Source organism: Rana temporaria, chromosome 8 (assembly GCF_905171775.1).
Source record: "Rana temporaria chromosome 8, aRanTem1.1, whole genome shotgun sequence".
Lineage (NCBI taxonomy): Eukaryota > Metazoa > Chordata > Amphibia > Anura > Ranidae > Rana > Rana temporaria.
The window spans coordinates 177,718,326-177,741,454 of record NC_053496.1 but is presented as its reverse complement, the minus strand read 5'-3'; the positions used below and the strand labels follow the sequence as shown (position 1 = coordinate 177,741,454).

General features: G+C 44.3%; 1 pseudogene; it reads left to right on the top strand.

Moving 5' to 3' along the window:
• The first annotated feature begins 4,625 nt into the window (after positions 1-4,625).
• LOC120910538 overlaps positions 4,626-23,129 on the top strand; it is a 44,887-nt pseudogene continuing 26,383 nt past the window's right edge.

The window sequence follows — 23,129 nt, the reverse complement described above, 5'->3', positions numbered from 1 at the left end:
TTGGAGCATGCGCTATACCTCATATGGGCATGCACACTCCCTTCTCAAGCAAAAACCAACACCTAATGATGCAGTGTGTGTATATATAGCCAGCTGGATGTTTCCTGCCAACTTGGGGAGAGAACTGAGCAAGGTATAGTATGTACATACATACAAACATAAAAACACTGGTAAATCTTGTAACACATATAAATACATAATAATAAATGATAAAGGATATATTAGATAGACATATGTGCAAATAAATCATAACAGACATTTCATGGGGTAAAAGGTAAAAACATAAAACTATAACTTTATAAATACAGTCCAGAGATGTTTTATATATGTAGCGCCTGGTTACTTCAAAGTTCCGGTGCTATTTAAATTTAGAGGGAGATCAGAGTCTTAGTTAAACTCTGATCTGGTTAATGTGTTCACATTTGGGTCTCTGTCTCAGCTTGGCTGTGCTGTGGGATCATTCTGTTGTTGCTGGGGTGTTCTTCCCACCCCAGGACAGTAGGTTGCAGCTGTGGAGTCAAGGTTTGGGTGCTCTTCCCCAGCAGCCAATCAGGAGGGTTGAGCCTCGCTGTGCATGCTGGGGGAGGGTATTTATGGGGCAGACACCATTAGTTCTGGGCCTTCTTCTTCAAGTGCGGCATCCTCCTTTAGGGTGTTTGCACCACGGCGCCCTGGCGTTATGGCCTACTGGGCCAGGGGCGTGCATGCCACGCAGAGTTCCTGGTTCCGGGACCATGCTGGTCCAGAACCTTTGAGCTGTGGCAGGGAATCCAGTGGTCGACTGAAGATCCCAAGCGGTATAGCTGTACGGTGGGGAGTCCATCTGAGGAAAGCCAATGAGAGGCTGGCGATCCAATATGGTCTCGACAAACCACCGGGGATTGAGGTATCCGGACACTGGGAGGCTGGTCACCTGTCAGTCAGTACCTGAAAGCAACTTGAAGGAGATCCAGGCGTAATTCTATCAAGGAGGTTCATCTCCGTAACCACAATCAGGAGGGCCTGTGGCAGAGGTTTCTCACTGAATCCATTCCAGGAGGGTCTGTGGCAGAGACTTTTTCCTGTGCAAAAAATAAGACAACATTTTAAGGAAGTGTAGTGCAAATATCTTTATATAATTATACTTCCATAACTTTTTATGGAAAACAATAACACATAAAAAAAACAGCTAATAAAGAAAATATAAAATATTGCTCTCAAATACTGCATTCAAGCAATACAAACACCCGTATGTATGCACATGGAAAATATCACAGAAACAGATTAAGCACATTGTGCTGCTATTTTTTCCATGTGTAATTTTTTTGATTTCTTGCAGCAGCGAGCAGTTGTTTGTCCTGTAGAGCTGCACTGTAGAACTCTGTACAAGACATCTCATAATTCAGAGTGATGATCAGCTCACTTTTTATTAGTCCAACTGAACATTTGTTTCTCTGCTCTCCTTCCCTTTGCTCTCCTCCCTCTGCCCCTCTTCCCTTTTTTCTGCTCTCCGTCCCATTTTGTTGTCTCTTCTTCCCATTTTATTTGCTCTCCTGATGCTCTCCTTCCTCTTATCTGCTGCTTTGCCTAATATCCCTTTTCTTTGCTCAACCTTCCCCTTTCCTCTGCTCTTCTCCCCTTTTCTCTCTTCTGCTTACCTTTTTTTCTCTTGTGCTCTCCTCGCTTTCTTGCAGCAGCAGCTAGTTTTCTTTCTTCTTCGTTTTCTTTCTTCTTCTTCTTCTTCTTCTTCTTGGTACCGCGGGCGCCGGGCAGGGAATGCAGGGAGGGGTTACGTCGTGATGTCACGACGTCATCGGCACGGCATTGCGGAATTGGTCAGAAGGCGGAGGGGAGGGGACGCCGACGCACAGACAGCCACTACATGATCAAAAGTGACGAACATCAATAAGGTACCGCGGAATACGGAACAAAGTTCGTTCCGTATCAGTTTGATACGGAACAGCACTTGTCTGTTTAAAATACGGGACGATTCTGTATTTTACGGAACGGTTGGCAACCTTAGTTACACGTGGGAGCAGGATTGTTTCCTTTACTTCTGCTATATGCACCATACACCCCTAGGAATTCGGAGAGCCACGAGGTAAATGTGCCACTCAAAACAAACCAGCAGCTCCTCTGGGGGTAGTGCTACATATAATTCGATTGAAAGTTATGTCCTAATACCAATGGCCTCTGGTGTGCAGGGTTACGCACCCTTCGTTTAGTGAGAATTTAGTGATTACCGGTTCAGGTATTTTGACAAACGTAAAGTATTCGTTTGTGTTTATGGATTGATTATGTACCAAACATTGTATCTTGTGCATCCCAAAAATCAACCAGCATTGCATATAAAAACAGTGTACGATAATGGTTGCCTATCTACAAGTGGTAAGGAAATACAGCTCTGTGTTGTCACCTGTAGCAGTCCTTGTACCTGTAAGACATGCAAGCCTAACCTATTGATATTTGGTTGTCCCCAGGAATGCCATGATCACTGACCAGGAAGTATAGGAGGATGAACAAAGGGTGAACAATAGAGTTCCTGTGGTTCCAGGAGTGCAGTTGTCTGCAGGGGATGGCTGGGACTGGTGTCTCGGCAACTTAGTCAGTGGGATACACAGATGGGTCAGGTAGGACGACAGACAGTAATGTGGTCAGCAATCAGGTACTGGGACTGGTGTGGCGGTGATCAGGAACACTGTTTCTAACTTACACTGGTCGGGGGACAATGGGACTCAATGGCCAAAATACAAGTAGTTATACCAATTGGAGATGGGGGCAGGGTGACCTTACTTCCCCTTCCTGCGTGTTTGCAGGTGTTCAGTCAGATATGGCGACCTGTCAGAAATGGTAACGGAAGTGACATTCTGTCCTCGCCATCTTGCTACACCCCACACTCCTCCACAGGAACGATACACGAGAAGGGGGCAAGCGGACATCTTGTTACACCCACCAGAGCTTTGCATTTCAGTTATTTTTAACAGGAAACTGAGCTTATATGGTGAAATACAGTATTTGGAAATCCATCGGACTGTTTACATGTTGAATTATAAAAGCAGAGGTGTTCTGTCACATTAGCAAACCTGTGAGATCAGCAGGTTTGCCGCTGCTTTTAAAATTCAACATCTAAACAGTCCGTCTGATTCCCAAATACTGTATTTCACCTTATAAGCTCTGTTTCATGTTAAAAATAAGTGTGGGATGCAAAACTCCGGTGCGTGTAACAATATGTCTGCTTGCCCCTTCTCTGTGTTTCATTGTGGAGTAGTGCGGGGTGTAGCAAGATGGCGGCTATGTAACGTCACTTCAGTTACCAATTCTGATGGGTCGCCATACCTGATGAAACACCAGCTCTAACGTATTGTCTCTACTTCCTCACAACTCCCCTTTCACCCGATACTTCCTGTTTATACCTCACATCACTTCCTGTCTGTACCCTACATCACTTCCTGTCTCTACAAGGGGTCTGGCTGCAGAGTCGAGCGCCACTGATGACAGGAAACATGTGGCCTCCACTCCACTTTTTTTTTTTTTTTTTACTTAATTGTGAATCTCTGCAGCCAGACCCCTCTCCCAGCCGCAGAGATTCACAATAAAGTTCAGTAAAAAAATAAATAAAAAAGAAGTGGAGTGGAGGTCACATGCTTCCTGTCATCAGTGGAGCTCCATTCTGCAGCCAGACCCCTCTCGTAGAAACACAGGAAGTATGGGCGGAGGATGGGCTAGATATAGGATACATTCACTCTGTACCCTGAGAAGCCTCACATGATGCAGTTCTAACAAGACAACAACATCACATATTGTGTGCGGATCACTCTGATGGGAACTGATGAAAGATAAGCACAGAACGTTGTATAACGTACAATATCCAAGGTGAAAGGAGAAGGAAAAAGAGAGCACACATCACTGGAACACACAAAGAGGGTAAGAAGATTCCTTTTCTATTTACACCAATAAATCCCAGGCACCCCCGTCATGTCCGTTCTCTTCCTCCATAGTCACTGTGATGTCTTTATCCACTATTACACAAACCTATCAGGGTTTATTTTTTGACATGGGTAGAAGTAGGGATAATTCTGGAAAGAATGAAGTGATCATTATGACTTCCTGTCTTCACACAGGATTATAGAGCAGTAACTATCTGGAGATCCATTAACACCCAGCAGCCGTCTTCACAGGACATCACCCATCACAGTGTCTCCACCTCACTGTCTAACAACAGAGGTATTTAGAAGGATACGAGGATCTCTACAAGGACATCATGATGGAGAATCAGCCGCCCCTCACATCACCGGGTAAGAGGAGACTTTATTGTAAAGGAGAGAGCAGTACGGAGGGTCCACCTAGATCCCCCATCATCTGATAAACACATAGAAACAATGTATTCAGTCAGTGTGTGTGTTTCCTACAGATGGATCCAGTAATGGGAACCCACCAGAGAGATGTCCCCGTCCTCTGTATTCCCGGGATTCCACACTGGAAGGTCACACCATCCCCCACCATCATCAGGTAGGTGGGACTGAGCAAATAGAACTCAAATTGTATTCAAATCTATGAGAGGACATTCTTCTGTGTAATCTCTTGTTTCTTTTCACCATATTTGGGGTTTAGGGTGAAGAACTGAAAGACATCAAAGTTGAGGATAAAGAGGAAGAAGAGAGGTTTATTAGTGGAGATCAGCAGTCTATGGAGGAGGGGGAGATGATTACGGAAAGTAAACAGGAGGAATCTTCTCTACATATAGACACAAGTAAGTAAAAAAACACTAAATATAGAACCAGTTCCCATTATTATTTTATTTCTATGAGTATAAAGTTTGTATTTACATTGTTACATCAGAGGAGAAAAGGTCTATGTCTACTGAATTCACCCAGGAGGAAGACAGAATAACCATATAAAGATCGGCCTCATTATCTTTAGGTTAAAATGTTCTTTCCTGATCTCAAGAGGCAATCAGATAACTTTCCAGATCAACATTCTAAAATGTTTTTCATACAATTATTAGTATACAGTATTTGTAATAAGAAGAACATCCAATCATTTTTATTAGTCATCTGGAACCAGATTATTCCTCATCCACAGAGCTCCAAAAACAAAGCACCCCTTCCGTATACAGAGGTTAGTTTTTTTCTATTTAATTACACACATTCTATACTGCTCACATACAAAATGGAGAATGTCACATCATTCTGTACAGGAAAAACTGAGAAACCCTAACTGCTGATAGTAAAAACATCATCGATGTACCTACCCCACCGCCCAATGTACTGTGGGTATTGAAAACCATTTGAAAGAATCAATTCTAGTCCTCACCAGAAGAAGACAATTATATTTCCCACATTAACCAATGTTCCCAATTAATGAGGAGGAGATACTGTACACCATATGGAAGGTCCATCTCCATTCCTCAATATAACGTCATGTTCCCAAGAAATGAGGTGTAGACACTATAGACTAGGGGTCCCCAACCACCAAGCTGCAGACCAGTACCAGTCTGTGGCCTGTTGATGGCTGGTCCACACAGTAGGAGGTGAGCGATGACCGCGGTCCGGCTCAGACTATCACAGACCAAGGTTGCCACTCACCTACTGTTGTGATCCTGTATCACTTTGCCTGTGTGCCCTCTCCTGGGTCTCCCACCCATCACAGTGCCTCTACCTCACTGCTTGACAACAGATGTATTTAGAAGGACACGAGGATCTCTACAAGGACGTCATGATGGAGAATCAGCCGCCCCTCACATCACCGGGTAAGAGGAGACTTTATTGTAAAGGAGAGAGCAGTACGGAGGCTCCACCTAGATCCCCCATCATCTGATAAACACATAGAAACAATGTTTTCAGTCAGTGTGTGTGTTTCCTACAGATGGATCCAGTAATGGGAACCCACCAGAGAGATGTCCCCGTCCTCTGTATTCCCGAGATTCCACACAGGAAGGTCACACCATCCCCCACCATCATCAGGTAGGTGGGACTGAGCAACTAGAACTCAAAATTCGAATTCTAAGCTATGAGAGGACATTCCTCTATGTACTATCTTGTTCTTTTTTATTCTAACATCTTTGGGGTTTAGGATGAACTGAAAGACATCAAAGCTGAGATTGAAGAAGAGACATTGATGAGTGGAGATCAGCAGTCTATGGGAGGGGGTGGTCCTCTGCATTCCCAGAATTCCACCCAGGAAGATCACACCATCCCTCACCATGATCAGGTATATAGAAAAAACATAAAGGTGACTCTAGACTGTTTGAGGTTACACTCTGCCTATTGGTCCTCAAGTTGTAATTATTTTTCCTGTTTGTTGAGTTAGCATGAAGAACAGATGTCTGCGAAAGTTGAGGTTAAAGAGGAGGAAGAGGTGATGACTGTGATGGGTTATCAGGAGTCTACGGAGAAAGTTGGGATGATGGTGACAGCAAAAGAGGAAGAACCTCCTCCAGATACCAGCACAGGTGAGTTCTGGACACTAAAAACAGAAAGTGTTAAAGTATAAGCTGATGTTTCAAACATAAGCTGATGATTAAGGATCCATGAACCATCACATCAGACCATATGACCTCTAGAAAGGACGGCATGATGGAGAATCAGCCGCCCCTCACATCACTGGGTAAGAGGAGACTTTATTGTAAAGGAGAGAGCAGTACAGAGGCTCCACCTAGATCCCCCATCATCTGATAAACACATAGAAACAATGTATTCAGTCAGTGTGTGTGTTTCCTACAGATGGATCCAGTAATGGGAACCCACCAGAGAGATGTCCCTGTCCTCTCTATTCCCGGAATTCCTCACAGGAAGGTCACACCATCCCTCACCATCATCAGGTAGGTGGGACTGAGCAACTAGAACTCAAAATGTATTCTAATCTATGAGAGGACATTCTTCTGTGTAATCTCTTGTTTCTTTTTACCAATGTATTCTATCACCTATGGTTTAGGGTGAAGAACGGAAAGACATCAAAGTTGAGGATAAAGAGGAAGAAGAGGAGAGGTTGGTGAGTGGAGATCAGCAGTCTATGGAGGAGGGGGAGATGGTTATGGAAAGTAAACAGGAGGAACCTTCTCTACATATGGACACAAGTAAGTAAAAAAGCACTGAACATAAAACCAGTTCCCATTATTATTTTACTTCTATGAGTATAAAGTTTGTATTTACATTGTTACATCAGAGGAGAAAGGGTCTATGTCTACTGAGTTCACCCATTTCCTACAATTATTAGTATACAGTATTTGTAATAAGAAGAACATCCAGTCATTTTTATTAGTCATCTGGAACCAGATTATTTCTCATCCACAGAGCTCTAAAAACAAAGCACCCCTTCCGTATACAGTTTTTTTATTTTTTATTTTATTTCACACAATCTATTCTGCTTACATACAAAATGGAGAATGTCACATCATTCTGTACAGGAAAAACTGAGAACCCCTAACTGCTGGTAGTAAAAACATCATCGATGTACCTACCCCACCGCCCAATGTACTGTGGGAATTGAAAACCATTTGAAAGAATCAACTCTAGTCCTCACCAGAAGAAGGCAATTATATTTACCACATTAACCAATGTTCCGAATCAATGAGGTGGAGATACTGTACACCATAGGAAAGATCCATCTCCATTCCTCAATATAACGTCATGTTCACAACAAATGAGGAGGAGATACTGTACACCATAGGAAAGATCCATCTCCATTCCTCAATATAACGTCATGTTCACAACAAATGAGGAGGAGATACTGTACACCATATGAAAGGTCCATCTCCATTCCTCAATATAATGTCATGTTCACAACAAATGAGGAGGAGATACTGTACACCATATGAAAGGTCCATCTCCATTCCTCAATATAACGTCATGTTCCCAACAAATGAGGAGGAGATACTGTACACCATATGAAAGGTCCATCTCTATTCCTCAATATAACGTCATGTTCCCAACAAATGAGGAGGAGATACTGTACACCATATGAAAGATCCATCTCCATTCCTCAATATAACGTCATGTTCCCAACAAATGAGGAGGAGATACTGTACATCATATGAAAGGTCCATCTCCATTCCTCAATATAATATCATGTTCCCAACAAATGAGGAGGAGATACTGTAGACTAGGGGTCCCCAAGCTGCAGACCAGTCCGTGGCCTGTTGATGACTGATCCACGTAGCAGGAGGTGAGTGGTGACTGCAGTCCGGACAGGACTATCACAGAGCACGGTCGCCACTCACCTCCTGCTGTGCGGTCATAACACATAGCCTGTGTGCCCTCTCCTGGGCCTCTCACTTCACCGCCTATATCATTTAATCGGCAGGGAAGCGGGCAGGAGATCTGGATGATGGGTAATGGGAGCTGTGATTGCAGTAATGTAATGTAAATGAGCACATTGATGGGAGAGGGGGCTGTGATTGTGGGGGGGTACTGTAATGTAAAGGGGCCCTGTGATGAGGGTGCTGTGATTGCGGGGGGCACTGTAATGTAAAGGGGCAAAGTAATGGGGGCTGTGATTTTGGGGGGCACTGTAATGTAAAGGGGCACGGTGATGGGGGAGGGGTCTGTGATTGATTGCGGGTGGCACTGTAATGTAGAGGGGCACAGTGATGGGGGCTGTGATTGCAGGGGCACAGTGATGGGGGAGGGGTCTGTGATTGATTGCGGGTGGCACTGTAATGTAAAGGGGCACAATGAAGGCGGGCTGTGATTGTGAGGGCACTGTAATGTAAAGGGGCACAGTGATGGGGGAGGGGGCTGTGATTGCGGGGGGCACTGTAATGTAAAGGGGCAAAGTGATGGGGAGGAGGCTGTGATTGCGGGGGGGGGGGGGGCACTCTAATGTAAAGGGGCACTGTGATATAAAGGGGACCGCACTGTAAAGGGACATTGAATACAAGATTCCAACAATTCTTCTAACATTTATTGTAAAATTGTTTCTCAGCAGATGACCATAATGTCCGGAATACGTCTGAGGAATCTTCTGATAAATCACATACCAGGACTCTAAGATCTCACAGTAGAAATACTTTAATAGATCCGTCTATTCCCGAGGAATCTTCTTCAGGGCAGGAAGGCGATCACACAGAAGAGAGGTCATTGTCATGTTCAGTGTGTGGGAAACTTTTCACAAAAAAGAGGGAACTTCTTAGACACAAGAAATATCACACTGATGAGCGTCCCTATTCATGTTCAGAGTGCGGGAAGTGTTTCACTAGCAAACAAAACCTTATTGCACACCAGTACAGTCACACAGGTGAACGTCCCTATTCATGTTCAGAGTGTGGGAAATGTTACACTAAGAAAAAAAACCTTCATAGACATCAAAAAAGTCACACGGTGAAGCGTCCCTATTCATGTTCAGAGTGCGGGAAAGGTTTCACTGGGAAAGGAACCCTTGTTATACATCAGAGAATTCACACGGGTGTGCGTCCCTATTCATGTTCAGAGTGTGGGAAATGTTTTGTTCAGAAAGATAACCTTCTTAAACATCAGAAAATTCACACTGGTGAGCGTCCCTATTCATGTTCAGAGTGCGGGAAATGTTTCACTGAGAAAAAATGTCTTGATAGACACCAGATGATTCACACAGGTGAGCGGCCCTATTCATGTTCAGAGTGCGGTAAATGTTTCATTGAAAAAAGAAGCCTTCTTCAACATCAGACAATTCACACTGGTGAGAGTCCCTATTCATGTTCAGAGTGCGGGAAAGGTTTCACTGAGAAAAATTGTCTTAATAGACATCAGATGATTCACATGGGTGATCGTCCCTATTCATGTTCAGAGTGCGGGAAAGGTTTCACTGAGAAAAATTGTCTTAATAGACATCAGATGATTCACACGGGTGAGCGTCCCTATTCATGTTCAGAGTGCGGGAAATGTTTCTTTCGGAAAACTGAGCTACTTCAACATCTTAGAATGCACACGGGTGAACGTCCCTTTCCATGCTCAGAGTGCGGGAAATGTTTCACTGAGAAAAAAACTCTTCTTAGACACCAAAGAGGTCACACAGGTGAGTGCCCTTATTCATGTTCAGAGTGCGGGAAATGTTTCACTGACAAAAGAAATCTTATTAGACACCAGATATGTCACACGGGTGAGTTTCCCTATTCATGCTCAGAGTGCGGGAAAGGTTTCCCTAACAAAAGAAATCTTATTAGACATCAGAAGATTCACACGGGTGAGCGTCCCTATTTATGCTCAGAGTGCGGGAAAGGTTTCATTACAAAAGAAAAACTTATTGAACACCAGAGAATTCACACGGGTGAGCGTCCTTATTCTTGTTCAGAGTGCGGGAAATCTTTCAATCAGAAAGGAAGCCTTTTCAGACACCAGAGAACTCACACGAGATAACAATCTTTCTCATGATAACAGTGGTATGTTGGGGGAGGGGCGGAATATAATGAATGTTTTTAAGGTTCGGTTTGATAGATCTGAGTCTGCGGGGATTGGATTCCAGTAATATGATCCTCTAAACATACAGAGATGACTCGGTCCCGCACTCACACAGACCGCACCATACAACTAAATTGTGCTAATACATGGCCAGATATGACAATACATGGACAACACTTCTTATTGGTTGATAATGGTTTCTGTACATTATTTATAAAGTTATGAAGTCTACAATGTATAGTGTATATATTGAAAATTAATCAATCCTGATGTTTTGACTGAATATCTAAATTCTTGAGTCCCTAAAATGCCAGGACAGTACAAATACCCCCAAATGGCGCAATCTTTTTTGAAAATTAAGAAATAAATCTGATTTTATTTCACAAAGTTGTAATTTTAACAAGTTATTTCTCACACACACAACATGGGTATATTTACAATAACACTTCAAAACACACTACTCCTTCCAAGCATGAGGATACCACATGTGTGAGACTTTTTATATGTCTAGATGCATAGAGGGGTCCAAAATCCAAGGAGCACCTTCAGGCTTTCAAAGTGCATAAATGTTGCAGCTGACTTCCTATCACATTTCTTGAGGCCCTGCAGTGTCAGGATAAGAGAAACACCCACACAATGACCACATTCTGGAGAGTAAACACCCCAAGGTATCTTTTGAAGAGTCGTGATGAGTCTTTTGAGAATTTAATTTTTTTTTTCGCCACGTTTTTAGAAAATATAGAAAGAAAATAAATATATTTTTTTTACACAAACCTGTCAAGTAATAAAATATCTTAACACAGTATAAATACACATTCTACTACTCAGGTAAGTATATAGAACAAAAATATTGGGATTTTTAAGGTGCTGATTAATACACACATTTTGGTAAAAAATTTATGATTTCCTGACTTCCTATCACATTTCTTGAGGCTAGGATAGGAGAAACTCCCACAAAATGAATTTAGAGGCCTGCTGAGTCTTTTACTCCAGAGCCTCTTGTTTATAGACCAGATACAGCCTAAATATAGAGCCATTTATCCAACTGTCCATCCAGATCCTCTGGTTTATAGACCAGCTACATCCTAAATATAGAACCACGGGCCAGATTCAGATACATTGGCGTATCTGTCCGGCCAGCGTAACGTATCTCCGATACGTTATGCCGCTCTAACTTTGGGCCCTTTAATTAGAGCGGCGTAGCGTATGTGTTGCGGCGTAAGGCCGCGTAATTCAAATGGGGATGTAGGGGGCGTGTTTTATTAAAATTTCCCTTGACCCCACGTTTTTTACGCTTTACTTGAACGGCGCATGCGCCGTCCGTAAAATCTCCCAGTGTGCATTGCTCTAAATGACGTCGCAAGGACGTCATTGCTTTCGACGTGAACGTAAATTACGTCCAGCCGTATTCGCGAACGACTTACGCAAACGACGTAAAATTTCAAAACTCGCGCGGGAACGATGGCCATAGTTAACATTAGCTACCCCTCATATAGCAGGGGTAACTATACGCCGGAAAAAGCCGACGTAAAAAAAAAAGCGCCGGGCGGTCGTTCGTTTCTGAATCGGCGTAACTCCTCATTTGAATATTCTTCGCGTAAACAAACGGAACCGCCACCTAGCGGCCAGCGATTGCAGCCTAAGATCCGACGGTGTAAGTCACTTACACCTGTCGGATCTTAGGGATATCTATACGTAACCTGATTCTATGAATCAGGCGCATAGATACGACCGTCGGAACGCAGAGATACGACGGCGTATCAGGAGATACGCCGTCGTATCTCTTTCTGAATCTGGCCCCATGTCTCTAACTTTTACTTCAGAACTTCAGAGTCTCTGGTTTATAGACCAGATACATCCTAAATATAGCGCCTTTTATGCAACCGTCCATCCAGAAGCTCTGGTTTATCCTCAATCCTCAGCTACATCCTCAATATAGAACAATTTTCCCAACTTTTACTCCAGAGTCTCTGGTTTTAATAATAGAACTATTTATCCAACTGTCCATCCAGATCCTCTGGTTTATAGACTGGATACATCCTAAATATAGAACTATTTTTCCAACTTTTACTCCAGAGCCTCTGGTTTATAGACCACATACATCCTAAATATAGAACCATTTATCCACCTTTTACTTCAGAACTTCTGAGTCTCTGGTTTTAATAATAGAACTATTTATCCAACTGTCCATCCAGATCCTCTGGTTTATAGACACGATACATTCTAAATATAGAGCCATTTATCCAACTTTTACTCAGAGTCTCTGGTTTATAGAACAGATACATCCTAAATATAGAACCATTTATCCAACTGTCCATCCAAAGCTTCTGGTTTATAGACCGGATACATCCTAGACAATATTCATCCCAATACAGTCCAGATAATTTTCAGTTTGTTATCTGCCCAGAGAGGAGTCATGTCGTATAGATCAGGAAGAGGTGAGGAGAATTCAGGGAGGTCATGTGATATCTCTTTTATTTCTATTAATAAAGCACCAGCCACAAGTTTTTGTTGGTCGTTGTTATTACTTTCTCCCTTTACACAAGATTATAAAGTAGTGAATAAAATATCTGGTGATCCATTAACACCCAGCAGCTGGGAGGAGTGGGAGTATTTAGAAGGACACAAGGATCTCTACAGTACAAGGACGTCATGATGGAGAATCAGCCGCCCCTCACATCACCGGGTAAGAGGAGACTTTATTGTAAAGGAGAGATCAGTACGGAGGGTCCACCTAGATCCCCGACACTTGTTTGTTTCCATTGTGTTGGGAATCCCGCTGACAGCAGATGAGTCATGGTTGTGTAGCAGAGTCACAGGCCCCCAGAGGCCTAATGGTGACCTCAAGAGTTAGGGAGAGCTGACTTCCTTGTAAAGTGGGTTAGCAGGCATGGTGGGTGTAATGCAAGATGAAATCATGGGCGCCTGTCACTTTTTAAATGCAAACAAGAGATCTATTGTCTCTTAACAAGAACTGTGGGAGAGCGGGATAGGGCCAGGGCACCCTTAGGTAGATGTAAAGTTAATTGGAAGACTCAGAGACACTATAGGTAGACAGTTATAAAGGGAAAGGCCTCCAGCCGGATGCCACGTCTTTATAGGTGGGACCGCTGTCTCCTTTAGCAACTGAACTTGTAATAGTGACTAAAAGGTAGGTATACATAACTCTTGGAAACACAGAACAGTTTGTTTCTTATCTCACAGTATCCCACTGTAGGTCTTCAATCACTAAGCTCCCAGTCTCTCATTAGACATCCAGATCCCAGTTGTCACCGGATCTCCTGACCTTTTCCACAGCTACTCCGCTGTATACTCCTCAAGTGTCATCCCCACTAACCTGCTGGGTCTCTGGCTTGGCACTCGCTGAAGCTTTCCCCCTTCTTCACCATCCCCGGCTGGTGAGAAGATTGCACTGGTACTCAAGCTTACTCACTGTAGTGTCCAGTAATAAGCTGGATGGTCCCTTAGTGGCGACTGCTTCCCCATCCAGCTGAACCTTCACAACTCGGTTGGACTCCAATCCTGCAGTCCCAACCTTACACTGCTTCTCCTGCTCCTGGATAGGCCTCAGGCAGCCTAGCAGCCAGGTGTCTCTGGCATAGGCCTCTGGCTTCCGGCCTAGCAGCCCTTGATGACATAACACATGTCCACCTAGACAGCCATCCAGGTGGCACAGAACCCCGAGTGCCTGAGTCTACCCAAATAAATAGGCTCTCCCATCAGGCCAAGGGACTAATGAAACCCTTGCCTATTGGCTGGGACATCCCATTCATTCAAGATCTGTCCTTGCTATTCCCTTATTGAGTTAATGTCACCAGCCACAATACCACCTAGTTACAGAAGAGAAAAGGTGCAGCAATTCCAGAATTAGAGGGAAGGCAGTGGATCTTCTTAAGCCGCATACACACGACCATTTTTCATGTCATGGAAAAACACTACATTTTTCTCGATTTAATTCTTGTCAAGCTTGCCTTGCATACACACGATCGTGAAAAAAAAAATGCTTGAGAAAAGCGCGGTGACGTACAACAGCACTATAAAGGGGGAGTTCCATTCGATTGGCGGCACCCTTTGGGCTGATTAATTTCCCTTCTCGTAACTTGCTTCTGAGCATGCACGTTTTCCCCCCGTATCCCTGCTATAAGGGGGACTTTTATATCAGTGCCCCCATACATTATTGTATTCACTCCCCCTTACATCAGTGACCGTCCCTCAGACTGGCCTGGCAGCGCTGTCACTGAACTCCTCTCAGGTGCACCGTGCAGGGCTCAGTCAGACGGCTCCAGCTTGGTAGCTCTGGTTTTGTCCTATAGTCTCCTCTTCACAGTCCACACACATCTGACTCCTCCTGTGACCTCCATCCCGGAGGCGCTCCAACTCTTGACTCCCAGACTACCTCAGAGACTGCAGACATGATAAAAGACAAGAGATGGTCAGAGATTGCAGACATGATACAAGAGACAAGATAATTAGAGGCTGCGTACCTGATACAGGAGGTGATTAGAGGCGGCAGACATCATACAGGAGGTGGTCCTCACCCTGTGGACATCATACAAGAGGTGGTCAGAGGCTGCAGTCATAGTACAAGAGGTTGGTAGAGGCTGTAAACATGGTACAGGAGGTAGTCAACGGCTGCGGACATTGTACAGGAAGTGGTCAGAGACTGCAGACTAGGCATGTGCAATTTTTTAAGTTACGAATACGTTTTCCGTAAATTTTCGTTATTTTAGTTGATTCGTTAACATACGAATGAACGAACGATTTAGCGCAATTAATAACGAATAACGATACTTTCAAAATAACGAATATGAAAAACAACGAAGATACGAAAGATGAAAGAAACGAAAACATAGAAACAAGGAAAATACCGAACCCAAAAAAATAATAATTACGAAAAACAAAATGAACGAAAATGCAAACTTACTAATATTCGAAGACCGAAAAGAAAACAACCGAAATGCCGAACAAAGAATAAAAAACGAAAACTAACTAACTAAAGAACAAAACTAAAGAAAAATAAATTACGAATCTTCGGAAAACGGAAATGAAAACAACGAAAATACAAAATAATGTAAATTAGCTTTCGTTAGTACTGAAATATTTCTGGACATTGACCAATAGCCACTGAGCACTGTCCCTTTCCTCTGAAGAGGTTTGTTCCTTCCCCCAATGAGCTTCTTTCTCATTACCTCCTGGCTCCTTGTGTCTTTTTCTGTGTTAGACTGCAGTGCATCTAATTTCTAGATTTGTATTTGTAATATCTGACATATTTTAGTTTTCTTCTACGTCAGACTTCATTCTAGACAGGGTGTGTGTGCTAACTAAGACAGTCAAGTCAATCACAGTAAAGTACGAATTACAAAATTACGACGAGTAGTGTGTCAAATAAACGTAAAAAGTTTTAGAATTACGAATGCAATAAAATCTACAAAAGTAAGTTTTTACAATCAAAGGAAATTAGACACGAAAATACGAATGATCATAAAGCAACGAAAATATATTTCTTACGAAAATACGAATGCGGCATGATGGAAAATATAATGTAAATACGAATAGCAAAACAACGAAAATTAAACTAACGTAAAAACGAAGGAACGAATAAAATCATTTTACAAATACGAACGCGGCAGAATACAAAATATAACGAAAATAGAAAAATAAACTAACAGAAAAAAACGGAAACGGAAAAAAAAGTGTTACGAAAATACTAAAGAGTACGAATACGATAACTAACGTCTTACGAAATTACGACTCGTTACGAATCACGATAAACGAACAGAAACGAAACAGAAATAAACTAAAATGTTTGCTGTGCACATGTCTACTGCAGACATGGTACAGGAGGTGGTCAAAGGCTGTGAATATCATAGAAAGAGGTGGTCAGAGGCTGCAGACATGGTACAGGAGGTGGTCAGAGGCTGCAAGCATGATACAGGAGATGGTCAGATTACACCCTAAGATACGATGGCGCAGACCGTCGTATCTTAGCTAGGTTTAAATGTATCTCAGTTTGAGCATACACTTAAACTTATGACAGGCTTAGATTCCGAGTTACGTCGGCGTATCTAGTGATACGCCGGCGTAACTCTTTGTGAATCCGGCCCATAGGCTGCAGTGTGTATTTTTTCCACAAGGTGGTGATCTCACTTATGATGCGTGGAATGCAGAGACAGGAAGTGAAATCTGATACAAACAGGAAGTGATGTCAACACAGACAGGAAATGTAATCTACAGACAGGAAGTGATGTCCTCTACAGACGGAAAGTTTCTCGAGAGTGGAAAGCATGCTGGAAGTGGAGGGAGATATTTCTTCAACCGATAGCAGAGGAGGTAAGATATTATCATATATTTACACCGAGTAACCCCCCACTATGTCCATCCTCTTCCTCCATAGTCGTTGTGATGTCTTTTATTTCCAAAAGATACTGATATACACTTATATAGAGTATTGTAATATTTACACAGATACATCCTACTTATGGAACCATTAATCCAACTGTCCACCCAGAGCTTCTGGTTTACAGACCTAAATACATCCTAAATATTGGAGCCATTTATCCAACCGTCCATCTAGAAGCCAGATACGTACTAGACCATATTTATCCCAGTACAGCCCAGATAATTCTGTTTGTTATCCGTCCAGAGAGAAGACTCCTGTATATATCAGCAGACATCCCAAACTGCAAAAACTAATTTCAGGGAGGTGAGGCTTTGCGCCGGCACTGACACCCCCCTCCCACCAATTAAATGCAGCTATACCAGTGCCCATGAAATGCAGCCTGTTCACACAGGGGCTGGGTTGGTGGTCCTGGGGTCTGGCTGTTGAAGGTGGGCTGCTGGAGACTGGGGTCCGGCTGCTGGGGCCGGTTGCTGGGGCCAAGGATCCGGCTGCTAGGGTCTGGCTGCTGGAGCTGGGCTGTTGGTCCTGGGGTCCGGCTGCTGGGGTCAAGGGTCTGGCTGCTGGAGCTGGGCTGTTGGTCCTGGGATCCAGCTGCTGGGGCCAAGGGTCTGACTGCTGGTCCTGGGGTCTGGCTGCAATGGGGCTGGTGAGGCATCCCAGTCAGCGAATTCAGTGCAGACCCCCTCCTTCAGTGCAGACCCCCCTCCCGCAGCATAGACAGCTCCCCCTCAGTACAGACCTCCCCCCATCAGTATAGACCCTCCCAGTGCAGCCCACTTCATCAGCGCAGACCTCCTAAGCATATACACCCCCCTCCATTAGCATAGACCCCCTCAGCATATACACCCCCCTCCATTAGCATAGACCCCCTCAGCATATACACCCCCCCTCCATGAGCATAGACCCACTCAGCATATACACCCCCCCTCCATCAGCATAGACCCACTCAGCATATACACCCCTCTCCATCAGTATAGACCCCCCTCCACTTGTGCTAGTAGTCCCCCCTCCCATAGTGCCCCCAGCATATGTCCATGTGTACACTTTTCAGACCTCAGAACAGCGCGGGATATGCACAGCAGTGTGTTTCTCCACGGACTCCCTCATCCATCCTGTGTACAGTAGTGTGGGAGGAGCTGCAGTGCAGAGGGCTGGAGGGGCAGGGTACCAACATCTGAGCAGAGAGACACAGATCAGTGGGGTGTGCGGATCATGTGATCCCGCTGCCCACAGGTGTCACCCCTCACACACAACGCCCCTTCATATTAACGTCACTGCCTCCGCCCACTGCTAAATTGAACGGAAAAAAGTACCCCTGCCCATGCAGCAGCCAAAGCAGAATGGGGAAAGCAGTATGGGCTGTCCCCCCCCCCCCCCCCACCAAGCCTCAGCTCGGAGCACCTTACAGTCACATGTCACTCGGCCACAGACAGAGCAGCCGTACTCCATTTGGCAGTTCGGCTGCTCTACCTGTCTGTGGTTGAGTGACAGGCACAGCCGGGAGATTGCCCTGCACTCGCGGGAGTCCAGGAGCCCGCGGCCAAATGCGGGAGGCTGAGATGTCTGTATCAGGAAGAGGTGAGTAGGATTTTGGGTCATATGAAATTCATGTCATTTTAGCCGCCCTTCACATCACCGGTTAAGAGGAGACTTTATTGTAAAGGAGAGAGCAGTACGGAGGCTCCACCTAGATCCCCCATCATCTGATAAACACATAGAAACAATGTATTCAGTCAGTGTGTGTGTTTCCTACAGATGGATCCAGTAATGGGAACCCACCAGAGAGATGTCCCCGTCCTCTGTATTCCCGGGATTCCACACAGGAAGATCCCACCATCCCTCACCATCATCAGGTAGGTGGGACAGAGCATGTAGATCCAAAAATGTATTCTAATCTATGAGAGGACATTCTTCTTTGTACCTTGTTCATTTTTATACAAGTATTCTATCATCTTTGGGGTTTAGGGTGAAGAACTGAAAGACATCAAAGTTGAGTATAAAGAGGAAGAAGAAGAGAGGTTGGTGAGTGGGGATCAGCAGTCTATGGAGGAGGAGGAGATGATTATGGAAAGTAAACAGGAGGAATCTTCTCTACATATGGACACAAGTGAGTAATAAACACTAAGGGCTAGATTCACGTATCTGGCCGTATCTTTGTGCGGGCCTAGCGTATCCTATTTACGTTACGCCTCCGCAACTTTTACAGGCAAGTGCCGTATTCTCAAACGAAAGTTGCGGCGGCGTAAGTAGGCCGGTGTAAGCCCGCTTAATTCAAATATGGTAGATGTGGGCGTGTGTTATGTAAATTTTATGTGACCCCACGTAAATGACGCTTTTCACGAACGGCGCATGCGCCGTCCATGAAAATATCCCAGTGCGCATGCTCCAAATGAACCCGCAAGAAGCCAATGCTTTCGACGTGAACGTAAATGACGCCCAGCCCTATTCGCAAACGACGTAAAATATTCAAAATTCCATGCGGGAACGACGTTCATACTTAACATTGGTACGCCGCATCTACGCCTCATATAGCAGGGGTAACTTTACGCCGAGAAAAGCCTAACGTAGACGGCGTATCTGTACTGCGTCGGCCGGGCGTCCGTTCGTGAATTCGCGTATATAGCTGATTTACATATTTCTAGGCGTAACTCAGCGTACACGCCCCCTAGCGGCCAGCGTAAATATGCAGTTAAGATACGACGGCGTAAGAGACTTACCTTGGTCGGATCTAATACAAATCTATGCGTAACTGATTCTAAGAATCAGGCGCATAGATACGACGGCCCAGATTCACAAAGAGATACGACGGTGTATCTACAGATACACCATCGTATCTCTGACTTACACTGGTCCTATCTATGCGCCGGATTCATAGAATCAGTTACGCATAGATAGGGCTAGATCCGACAGTGTTACAATGTGTTACACTGTCGGATCTTTTTTTCAATTTAAAAATGGCGCCGGGGGCGTTCCCGCTGATTTACGATAAATAATATGTAAATCAGCGAGATACGCAAATTCACGAACGTACGCGGACCCGTCGCAGTGTTCTTGCGTTGTTTCCGTAGCGGTTTTCCGTCGTATACTTACCCCTTCTTTTATCAGGCGCAGCCAATGTTAAGTATAGCCGGCGTTCCCGCGTCGAATTTGAATTTTCCTACGTCGTTTGCGTACGCCGATTCACTAACAGGCGCGTCGCAAGTCCCGCTCACGTCGCAACCACTGACGTCCTAGTGACGTCAGTGGGAGCAATGCACGCCGGGAAATTCCCTGGACGGCGCATGCGCATTTAAATCCGCGCGGGAACGCGCCTGATTTAAATAGTACACTCCCCTAGCCGCGGAATTTGAATTCCGCCGGGGGATTTAGGATCTGCCGTCGCAAGTTTGGAGGTAAGTGGTTTGTGAATTAGCCACTTGCCTCCTAAACTTGCGGGAGCGGATCTTAATTCACGTAGATCGAGCGGATCTATAGATCCGCTGAGCTACGTGAATCTGGCCCGACGGCTCTGGAGATACACCGGCGTAACTCGTTTGAGAATCCGGGCCTAAATATATTATTATTTTATTTCTAGGAGTATAAAGTTTATATTTACATTGTTACATCAGAGGAGAAAAGGTCTATGTCTACTGAATTTGCCCAAGAGAAAAATAATTTTTTTTTTTTTAAATATTGTGCCAAAGCAAAATAAAAAAAACACACAGGTTACAGATCACAACAAAAAAAATCACATGATTTGTAATACCAGTAACGCATGTACATTATGAGAAAATAAAACAATGGCACCAAAAATATTACCATAACACAGCTTACCAAAAAAAAAAAAACAAGGGGGAAAGATAGGCAGCGTCGGGAGGACAGGTGTGACCCCCACCATCCCAACACAGACAAACGGAAGGCCAACGGGCCTCAATTAAACAATACTCCCCACAGTCCATCCCTTTTTACGAACCAATCCCCACTGTAAACAGAAGACATGTGCCTAGAGTGCCTTACCTATGCATCATGCACACAGAGTAAAATCTGATCTCCTCTATAAATATAAATTCTTTTTATACCTGCAGCAACCTAGCCAAAATCCAGTTGCGGGGGTGCTAACCCAGGGGTCTCCAACCAGGGCTGCCATATGGAATAAAACTTACAGGCAGCATTTCTATGCTGATATGTAAGGAGCTCCTTTATAAGGACACAGTTAACTTGTTCTATCCATTGTTTTTTAGTTGGGACATGTGGGGATAACCAAAACCTCGGCACTAGCTTTCAAGTTAAATACAAAAGTCTGATCACTGCAATATTAGTGGGGTGAGGGCAAATTTCTTCATCAACTGCTCCCAGTATGCATACTAGGGGATCCAAAGGGACCCTAACTTGATAAACCGAGGATACAACCTCCGTGTTATTACCCCAATACCGGTGCAACTTGGGACAGCGCCACATCAGGTTAATGAGCGATCCCTCCTCTCCGCAGTGTTTAGGGCATAGAGAAGAATCCCTCCGTCCCCAACGAAACAATTGTATAGGCGTGCGGTAGGCCCTATGCAACAAAAACAGATGGGATAATCTGTGTGATTGCGAAACCGACGTGAGGACCCGCTTGTAGACATATGTCCCAAGTTTCACCATTTATGTCCAACCTTTTCTACTCGGCAAAGTCATTGAATCCTAAACTGTCAACAATAGACTAGAATAAATATGGGAGATTAGGCCCTTCTCCTGACCAAAAAATAAATAAACGTCTTATCAAGGAGTGACTAGATAGTACAAGAGCTGAAATCTGACCCTGGGCCTGTAGAGCATGTCGGATTTGAAGGTACCTATGCAATTGTTGTCAGGGAAGATTAAATTCAGTCTGCAGGTCCTGAAATGATTTCAAAATGTTTTGAGGGTATAACTGGGAGACATTGCAGATGCCAGCGATCTTCCATGACTGGAAGCCGTCCAATTTGAATACTTCTGCTAAGTTGGGATTATCCCATAAAGACGTATAAATCCTGCAATAAATCCAGAGATTCACAAGCTAGACTTGACCGTGGACCAGAGTTTTTTTAAGAAAACTACAGTCGGCGCCAACACTGAAGTATTTTGTGTACCTGTCCGTAATAGAGTTTCAATAGAATCAAACTCACCCAAGTGCCCCAAACCACCCAAGTGCTGCAGCTGGGAAGCAATGAAATATAGTTTAGGGTTAGGGACTGCCATACCTCCCCGATCTTTTTCATATTGTAAAGTTGAAAGACGGATTCTCGCTACTTATTTCTTCCAAATCAGGGATCTAAATAGGGTGTCTATACGAGTAAACCATCTGCGGGGTATCCACTGAGGGGAATTATGCATAACATATAAAATAGTTGGGGGCACCAAACCATCTTAATTAGATTTATCCTGCCAATGACTGATAATGGGAGTTTGCACCAAGTATAACACGTTATTTGGAGTCTTTTGAAAAGAGTTAGGAGATTCTCTTCCAAGTACGTCAGTGGACTAGCCGATACCTGGACACCTAAATATTTAAAAGAAGAGACAACCTTGATGGACCCCACAGCAGCCGGCAATGAAATTGTTTGGCTATCAACTGGCAAAAGGACAGACTTACTCCAATTGATAGAGAATCCCGACAAGGAACCGAACTGTTGAATCATCTCCATAGCTGTGGTGAGGGATGTATCCACATCCCCCAAATACAGCAGCATGTCGTCCGCGTAAAGGGAAACCTTGTTTTCAGTGCCCAACCCCCTCTCAAAGCCATTGATCGATGGCGACAATCGGATCAGGGCTGCGAGTGGTTCAAGAGCCAACGCAAATAACAGGGGTGACAATGGACACCCCTGCCTTGTGCCTCTAAGAGGGAAAGAGTCCGAGAGGTCCCTATTCACGTGGATCCGAGCCATGGGGGCTGCATATAACAACCGGACCCACTTGATAAAAGTATCACCTAGTCCAAAGCATTTCAATACTTCCCACAAATAGGGCCATTCAACGCTGTCAAAAGCTTTGGCAGTGTCCAATGAAAGAATTGCTCTCTGACCCACGTTCTTGGCAGGTACCTTAAGAAATAGACGTCTAATCTTAAGGGCCGTAGATCGGGTAGGAATAAACCCTGATTGGTCTTTATGGACTAATTTGTGTATTACTTTAGCCAGTCTGGTAGCCAACACCCTTGCCAGTAATTTCACATCTGTCGTCAATAACGAAATAGGCCTATAAGTCTGGTGAATGGGCCTCCTTACCAGGTTTTAGCAATAAGACGATTTATCGCTTCATTCATGGACTGTGGCAGGCTTCCCCCTTCCAACGCATCCATGAACACTTCCCGCAAATGCGGTATCAGCATATGCGAGTAGAGCTTGTACACCTCCGCCGGCAAGCCATCCGAGCCC